An 8,744-nucleotide genomic window follows, 5' to 3' on the forward strand; every position below is an offset into this window, starting at 1 on the left:
GTAAACCCGATATTACTTAAACGAAGGGTAAATACATTAAGAAAACAAAGTATATAAAAGGTCCGAGTTAACGGGACTTAAAATATAACGAGTTATAACTTCTCAAACCTAATAAGTTAACTAGGAATAATAAACCTAGTTAGTAGTATATGGCTAAGTGATAAATGGTGAGTTGTAGCTTCAATTTATCAAGATAAAAACATGAAGGACTAATGTTCTCAAGTGGGGAACTTATATTAATTAAAACAAGTAATAACACACAACACACACACTAAGAGTGTGTGTGTGTGTGTGTGTGCGTGTAATCGCCAGTAGCAAGAGGGAAAGGGGTATAACCCTAGTTCATCAAGATTCAACAAATTGAAGGGTGAATTAGAGGCAAATCGTATGCATGAACACATAAAAATGATCACTTAGTCATGGGGATCACAAGGTATGCTGAGTTTTGTTATTTTGTGATACTTTGAAATTATGATGAACAACCATAATCGAAATTCTGGACTGAATGATGAATCTATGAACGCAGTTGTGATGAAATTCATGTTTAGAAACAAACCCTAGTTGAAAACTTGATGAATTAGTGTTAAAAAAACTATGGATTTGATGATTACCATATATGTGCTAAGTGGGTTTTATAACAAGAAGATGAACACTTGAATTAGGGTGTTAAATTGATGAATATTGATGTTATGATACTAGTACTAGGTGTAATTCATGAACACTAGACATAGAGGTTTGAATTTTGATGTTAATCTTGGTAAAAATAACTAGTTATGAACTAGTTTGTAAATGTGTAAAAGTATGCTCGTTAGGTGTTTGATAAAATGACTAAATGAACGATAAAATGTTGAAATTTCTGGTGAAACGCATATTTGAATAATATGACAAATTATGCGAAGTATGAAACGATAAGGGTTCAAAGCATAAAGTTAATCTATACTTAATTGAGTAAATCATGTGATCGAAAGTAGTTAACTTTGATAAGTTAAGTTAACTAATTATGAAGTTGAATAGTAGTTTCAACATAGAAAATAAGTAAGGTGGAATAGACGTGATTGTCAATGACTAATCTAACCGCCTTGTAGATATTGACAATAGTTTGACGCTTAACGAGCTAGATGGAGGCTTGGGAAAGAAGCGGTCAAACGAATCAAATGCGAGAAGAAAAGCGTAAACCGACGAGAGGTAAGTAAAGCTTACGCCCCCTTTTCATTATTTACAAATTTCTTAATTGTAAGTAGTGTATGTGAATGCTATTAAGTGGTTGGTATATGATGTTCCGGCATGATTTAATGAGAGTAACAAGGGAAAATGGCAAGAAATCATGGATTATGGTAAAAGAGTAAAATGGTAAGTTAAGTCATGTATTGACAAACAAATAAGAAACAGATTTTAAGTAAAACGAGTTCAAAGAGAAAAACGGGATAGGTTTAAAGGGATGAAATGGTAATTAAATACCGTCTCATACAGACAAATGGTTAATTAGACTAAATGGGTCAAATGGTGTTGTTAACACCATTTGACAATAATATTTGACAATCGCTTGTTGAGTTTTGTGATTCACAGGAATTAACATAAGGCTCGCGTTATTATTAGCTAGCGACTAATAGTGAAAGGGTTGTAATGGGTCGATATTATAACCCGGGCCAGGTACGCATAAATAAGTTGTTAGTTAAATATGCAATTTTGGTCAGATAATTTAGTGAGAGTCCTTCGTCGTAAATGAGGGACTAAAAAATGACCAAAACTCTCTTGATGGGTAAATCGGGCAAACGACCCTTAGAGGTCGTTTAGATACTAGTATTATGATTATGTAACTCTTAGATATATGTAAGAGTTGTAAGTATAGCCTTGTGGGTCAAATGCCTAAGAACGGGTCAATTATGTAGAATGACTATCCAAAGGGTAAAGTTTAGGATAATGGTCCATCATGTTAAATCCACCACAAAATAGTTGTGGTGGAATATAAGAGACTATTTAACAATGGGAATACGAGGTGTAGAAAGAGAAGTGTGAGTTTGACGCTTAAATGCTTAAAAATCGCTCTAAACGGGTCAAAATAGAAGTATAAGCAAAAACGGGTTAATAATATGTATAAACCCGTGATTTGAACATTCTACAATAGGAAATAATTATAATAATATGTTTACAAAAAAAGAAACGAAGGCGACAAACAAGTTTGTTAGATGAAATCACGAATGGGTCAAGAAGTGTCGTAATTGAATTTCAAGCTGAGAGCTTGAAATCTAAAATTTTGTGAAGTTAGATGTTGGATTTTTGCTCCATAATATGGAGAATTAAATTACGAACGCGTAGGAAAAAGAATCGCCTAAAACGGACTAGTAGATAAAAAGTTATGGTCGTTTAAAGTTCGATTTTGTTGAATAATTGAGCTGGGCAGAAAATGCAGGTTCAGAAACGGACCTGCTGGAAATTTGTCTCCTCCGCGACACGCGACAGGGTCCCTCAATTGGGGCGCGAAACGCGACAGCTGTCGCGACTCGCGACAGATTAAAGGTTGCCTTCCGCGACACGCGGGAGGCATGATTTTTGGAAATTTTATTTTGATTATTATTTTTTTGATATTGGAACTTATTTATACATGTTTATATGCTGTCAAAACTAACTTTTAAGTTGGTTTTGATCATAGGTGAGTATAGCAAGCATCCGGATGACGATCAAGCAATCTAGTGAACCGAACACATGTCAAATGAAGCTTCCCCAATGACTTTACTTTGTTTTTGTTTTAAGTGAACTATGTAAACACTTGGAACTATATTTGTTTACTTTAAACACGTATGAACTTTGACTTGACAAAGCTTTTAGAAAGTCACATTTTTCGTATAAAATGCGTAATTAAGGTTATAATCATATTAAATTGAGACGGGTGTTACAAGTTGGTATCAAAGCTCATGGTTAAAGAATAAAGTGTGTTCGGTTCGAGGCTTGATCGCAAATCCGGTAAGTACAAGTATGTTAATGGTTTAGTATGATTAAAGTGTTGTGAACAAAACATAGGGTTATGGTGTAATACACTTTACCCTAATGAAAACGATAGGTATAGTTAACAAAATCATGTGCGTTGACACGTATAGTAAAAAAAAGCCTTGTATTACAATACGGGCGTTTGTTAATGTCGAAATTACTAACTTTTGTAAATGTTTGGTTGAAGGATACTCCCATCTGAAGATGGCGAGAGTGTAACAAGTAACGGACATGAAAGAGGAACGGTCCAAAGTACGACAAGTGGAGCATACTCACCAAGGACCTAAATCGCGTAATAGTCGCGAACAAGGTTAATGGCATGGAAAGCCCGTTAGGGCAAGCATTACCAGGTGCACATTATAAATTAATCACATTAAGTAGAAATAAGTGTTATTCACGGGATGAATAACAAAACAATAACGAAACTAGTCTATGTGGAAACTTGGACGGAAGTAACTATCCAAGTGTATATTCTCAATACAGATATTATTGAGAAGTGTAACCATCACACTAACAAATATGATTATATAATAGTTTGATAGAAGAGAAAACAATTTATATATTCAAGTGTAAAACTAGTAAAACTAATGATTGTCGTTTTGCAATTAAATAAAGTTTTACTAAATGAAACCAGAGATACGAAATAAATAGAGGTGTTACTTACATAGGGCGTGATGTGAAAGCTATAAAAAGGTCATGTGTGTCATGTGTTGATCGCTTACTCTGGCCAAGTAAGTAGTGGCATATGATACCATGAACTCCTTGTAGCGGACACATTTACGTCCGATTTAGTAAGGACGGGGTGAATGGGACTAACTTAAATGGTACCCAAATGAGTCAAACAAGTAGGATGTTTGGTAAAAACGTAAGCGCAAGCCCGATGACGGAAGCGTACTACGTTAGAATAATGAGCCCGAGAGAAGGGACAAAGATCAAAGTAAATGAAAATACAGACCGACTAATGAGAATGTTAAGCATAGAGATAAAATTGGACTGTCATAAGTAATGAAATTCACACGAACATGTCAAACAGAATGAATAAAGAATAAAAGACTTGACTAAATAAAAGCGATAGATTTCGCTAGGACGATCAAATAAATTCAGACGATGTCTAAAACCATACAAGAATGGTTACTTGACGATGACTTCGGTAAAGATACCCGATGGACGGGTAGGATTATGGGTGAATGAGTAAACTGAGAGACGGGGACGCGAAAAAGAAAGTCAAAAGACTCGGAATATGAGTCATGACTAAAAGACGGTGAGAATTTGCAAACAGAAATTTTGATAATTATATTCAACTATTTTAGAGTTGAACGGGTCGAATAAAGAACGAAGTTTGACGTTCATAAGTGATAAAAACTCACACGAATAAGTCAAACGAGACAAATACAGTATAAGACATTGGTAGTACAAATAGGCGCAAACCGAATAATAGAAGCGCGAAATATTAATGAACCTATGTGATGGGTCGTAAAGGAATGTAGATAGGAAAACGCAAACTAGCGAAACAAGAATGTTAAAAACATTAAGATAAAGAACCCGGGTAACGGGTTGTAAAGAAGTACAGGTAAGAACCGGATAATGCTAAGCGTAGGACAAACTGACGTGTAAATGACGTTAGAAGTCATAAAGTCGGAAAGATAATTCGAAAGAAAACAAATGAAGCCTTAGACTACGGTCAAGGTCAAATGAAATCCAAAAAGCAAAAGTAAATGATTCTAAACATAAAAAGGGTACCTTGACACCATAAATATATATACAGTTAAGTAAAGACACGAATAAAAGATGATCTACGGGATCATCATAACCTATGGGATTAAAAGTAGCATAAAGGTCTACGGGACTGAAATGACCCACGGGTCACGAATCGAAGACATAAGGGTCTCGCCTTGAAGAGGTGAAAGCCTAAGGAAATAGCCTACGAGGCTAAGTGAAAGAACCTGCAGGTCAATAGTGTAGAACGAGGGAACTTGTTACGATTCCCTGCGTAAAACGAGAATGGAAAAGAATAAATTATTGGTTGTCAATTTCCTTGATGCGAATAATTGACATAAATTAAAAAAAAATCGTTAAACTAAAATTCAGTTTTAGTAAGAAACAACGTTTTAACAAATATGAATATTATCGGATGAATTAGGAAAATGATTAATATCAAAGAATATAGATCTTAACGCCGATATGTACAAGGTGATACATTCGAAAGAAAGATTTCGATAATGAAAAGTCGACATAAACTTAAACAAGACGTAATGTAATCACGGTCACAAAAAGTGATATAGAATATACCCACGTCGTAACGTGAGTTACGAGATATGAAATAAAAAAAATCCATGCAAAAGGCCGAGTTGGCAATAAGATATACCCGCATGACGGGGTATAAAGTGACGGCAACTAACCAGTCTAGCCGTTAAAACTATTCAAAGTTAGGAAAATGTTATGGCAAATACAAAGCGCTTGTTAATATAAGACATGCGTGGGATAAACATGTTAACAGACTGATGAGACAAAGTGGTCAAGTGACAACTCAGTCAATAAAGATAAAGGATATAAGCTGAAAGTAACGGCCCGCGAGACCTTACACATGAAAGACGTACGCGTCAATATAAATGAAAACGTCAGATCAAAAAGAATGCATGAATGCCCTTAAAACGAAACTAAGTTCGTTTAGTCTAAATAAAAGAGTTACGAAAATAAGGTTTCGGGGACGAAACCTTTTTAAGGGGGGTAGACTTGTAACACCCCAAAAACGGGTTTAGTAATCAAACCACGTTAATATTAATGACGGGTAAAATACCGTTAGTGGTAAAAACTTACCCGGTAAATGTTAGGATTTAAATAAGTAAACCCGATATTACTTAAACGAAGGGTAAATACATTAAGAAAACAAAGTATATAAAAGGCCCGAGTTAACGGGACTTAAAATATAACGAGTTATAACTTCTCACACCTAATAAGTTAACTAGGAATAATTAACCTAGTTAGTAGTATATGGCTAAGTGATAAATGGTGAGTTGTAGCTTCAATTTATCAAGATAAAAACATGAAGGACTAATGTTGTCAAGTGGGGAACTTATATTAATTAAAACAAGTAATAAAACACAACACACACACTAAGAGTGTGTGTGTGCGTGTAATCGCCAGGAGCAAGAGGGAAAGGGGTGTAACCCTAGTTCATCAAGATTTAACAAATTGAAGGGTGAATTAGAGGCAAATCGTATGCATGAACACATAAAAATGATCACTTAGTCATGGGGATCACAAGGTATGTTGAGTTTTGTTATTTTGTGATACTTTGAAATTATGATGAACAACCATAATCGAAATTCTGGACTGAATGATGAATCTATGAACGTAGTTGTGATGAAATTCATGTTTAAAACAAACCCTAGTTGAAAACTTGATGAATTAGTGTTTAAAAAACTAGGGATTTGATGATTACCATATATGTGCTAAGTGTGTTTTATAACAAGAAGATGAACACTTGAATTAGGGTGTTAAATTGATAAATATTGATGTTATGATACTAGTACTAGGTGTAGTTCATGAACACTAGACATGGAGGTTTGAATTTTGATGTTAATCTTGGTAAAAATAACTAGTTATGAACTAGTTTGAAATGTGTAAAAGTATGCCCGTTAGGTGTTTGATAAAATTCCTAAATGAACGCTAAGATGTTGAAATTTCTGGTGAAACGCATATTTGAATAATATGACAAATTATGCGAAGTATGAACCGATAAGGGTTCAAAGCATAAAGTTAATCTATACTTAATTGAGTAAATCATGTGATCGAAAGTAGTTAACTTTTGATAAGTTAAGTTAACTAATTATGAAATTGAATAGTAGTTTGGACATAGAAAATAAGTAAGGTGGAATAGCCGTGATTGTCAATGACTAATCTAACCGCCTTGTAGATATTGACAATAGTTTGACGCTTAACGAGCTAGGTGGAGGCTTGGGAAAGAAGCGGTCAAATGAATCAAATGCGAGAAGAAAAGCGTAAACCAACGAGAGGTAAGTAAAGCTTACGCCCCTTTTTCATTATTTACAAATTTCTTAATTGTAAGTAGTGTATGTGAATGCTATTAAGTGGTTGGTATATGATGTTCCGACATGATTTAATGAGAGTCGGAACAAGGGAAAATGGCAAAAAATGATGGATTATGGTAAAAGAGTAAAATGGTAAGTTAAGTCATGTAATGACAAACAAATAAGAAACAGATTTTAAGTAAAACGAGTTCAAAGAGAAAAACGGGATAGGTTTAAAGGGATGAAATGGTAATTAAATACCGTCTTATACGGACAAATGGTTAATTAGACTAAATGGGTCAAATGGTGTTGTTAACACCATTTGACAATAATATTTGACAATCGCTTGTTGAGTTTTGTGATTCACAGGAATTAACATAAGGCTCGCGTTATTATTTGCTAGCGATTAATAGTGAAAGGGTTGTAATGGGTCGATATTATAACCCGGGCCAGGTACGCATAAATAAGTTGTTAGTTAAATATGCAATTTTGGTCAAATAATTTAGTGAGAGTCCTTCGTCGTAAATGAGGGACTAAAAATGACCAAAACGCTCTTGATGGGTAAATCGGGCAAACGACCCTTAGAGGTCGTTTAGATACCAGTATTATGATTTTGTAACTCTTAGATATATGTAAGAGTTGTAAGTATAGCCTTGTGGGTCAAATGCCTAAGAACGGGCCAATTATGTAGAATGACTATCCAAAGGGTAAAGTTTAGGATAATGGTCCATCATGTTAAATCCACCACAAAATAGTTGTGGTGGAATATAAGAGACTATTTAACAATGGGAATACGAGGTGTAGAAAGAGAAGTGTGAGTTTGACGCTTAAATGCATAAAAATCGCTCTAAACTGGTCAAAATAGAAGTATAATTATAATAATATGTTTACAAAAAAAGAAACAAAGGCGACAAACAAGTTTGTTAGATGAAATCACGAATGGAACTTATTTATACATGTTTATAAGCTGTCAAAACTAACTTTTAAGTTGGTTTTGATCATAGGTGAGTATAGCAAGCATCCGGATGACGATCAAGCAATCTAGTGAACCGAACACATCTCAAATGAAGCTTCCGCAATGACTTTACTTTGTTTTTGTTTTAAGTGAACTATGTAAACACTTGGAACTATATTTGTTTACTTTAAACACGTATGAACTTTGACTTGACAAAGTTTTTAGAAAGTCACATTTTTCGTATAAAATGCGTAATTAAGGTTATAATCATATTAAATTGAGACGGATGTTACACATGCGCGGTGATGGAAAGCCGATCTCAGCTGGAATTACCGCCTCTGATTCGTATACAAGACTGAATGGGGTTTCTCCCGTGCTAGTCTTTGGCATAGTAATGAGCCCATAAGATGCTAGGAAGCTCATCAACCCAACCTCTGCGCGCCGTCCCAAGCCTTGCTTTTATACCATCAACTATCTGTTTGTTGACGCTCTCGACTTGGCCATTTGCTTGTGGGTGCGCCACAGAGGCAAAGTTGTGCTCGATCTTCATTTCCTTGAACCACTTTTGAAGATCTTCTGATGCGAAATTGGTGCCGTTGTCGGAGATAATGCGTAATGGTAATTCGAATCTGCAAATGATATGTTCCCATATAAATTTGCGGATTACCATTGCTGTTGTTGAAGCTAATGCCTTAGCTTCGACCCATTTTGTGAAATAATCAACTGCGACGATAATAAATTTTACTGCGCCTGGCGCGTCAGGAAATGGGCCA

At 35.0% G+C, this 8,744-nt stretch overlaps 1 long non-coding RNA gene across 1 annotated transcript; it reads left to right on the forward strand.

Moving 5' to 3' along the window:
- Nucleotides 1–6,122: 6,122 nt before the first annotated feature.
- On the forward strand, nt 6,123–8,213 carry LOC110927710. Its single transcript, XR_002585838.1, has 3 exons — nt 6,123–6,250; nt 6,902–7,001; nt 8,021–8,213. It is a non-coding gene; the product is annotated as an uncharacterized LOC110927710 (long non-coding RNA).
- Nucleotides 8,214–8,744: the final 531 nt, after the last annotated feature.

The sequence above is a fragment of the Helianthus annuus genome, chromosome 3, assembly GCF_002127325.2.
Source record: "Helianthus annuus cultivar XRQ/B chromosome 3, HanXRQr2.0-SUNRISE, whole genome shotgun sequence".
Lineage (NCBI taxonomy): Eukaryota > Viridiplantae > Streptophyta > Magnoliopsida > Asterales > Asteraceae > Helianthus > Helianthus annuus.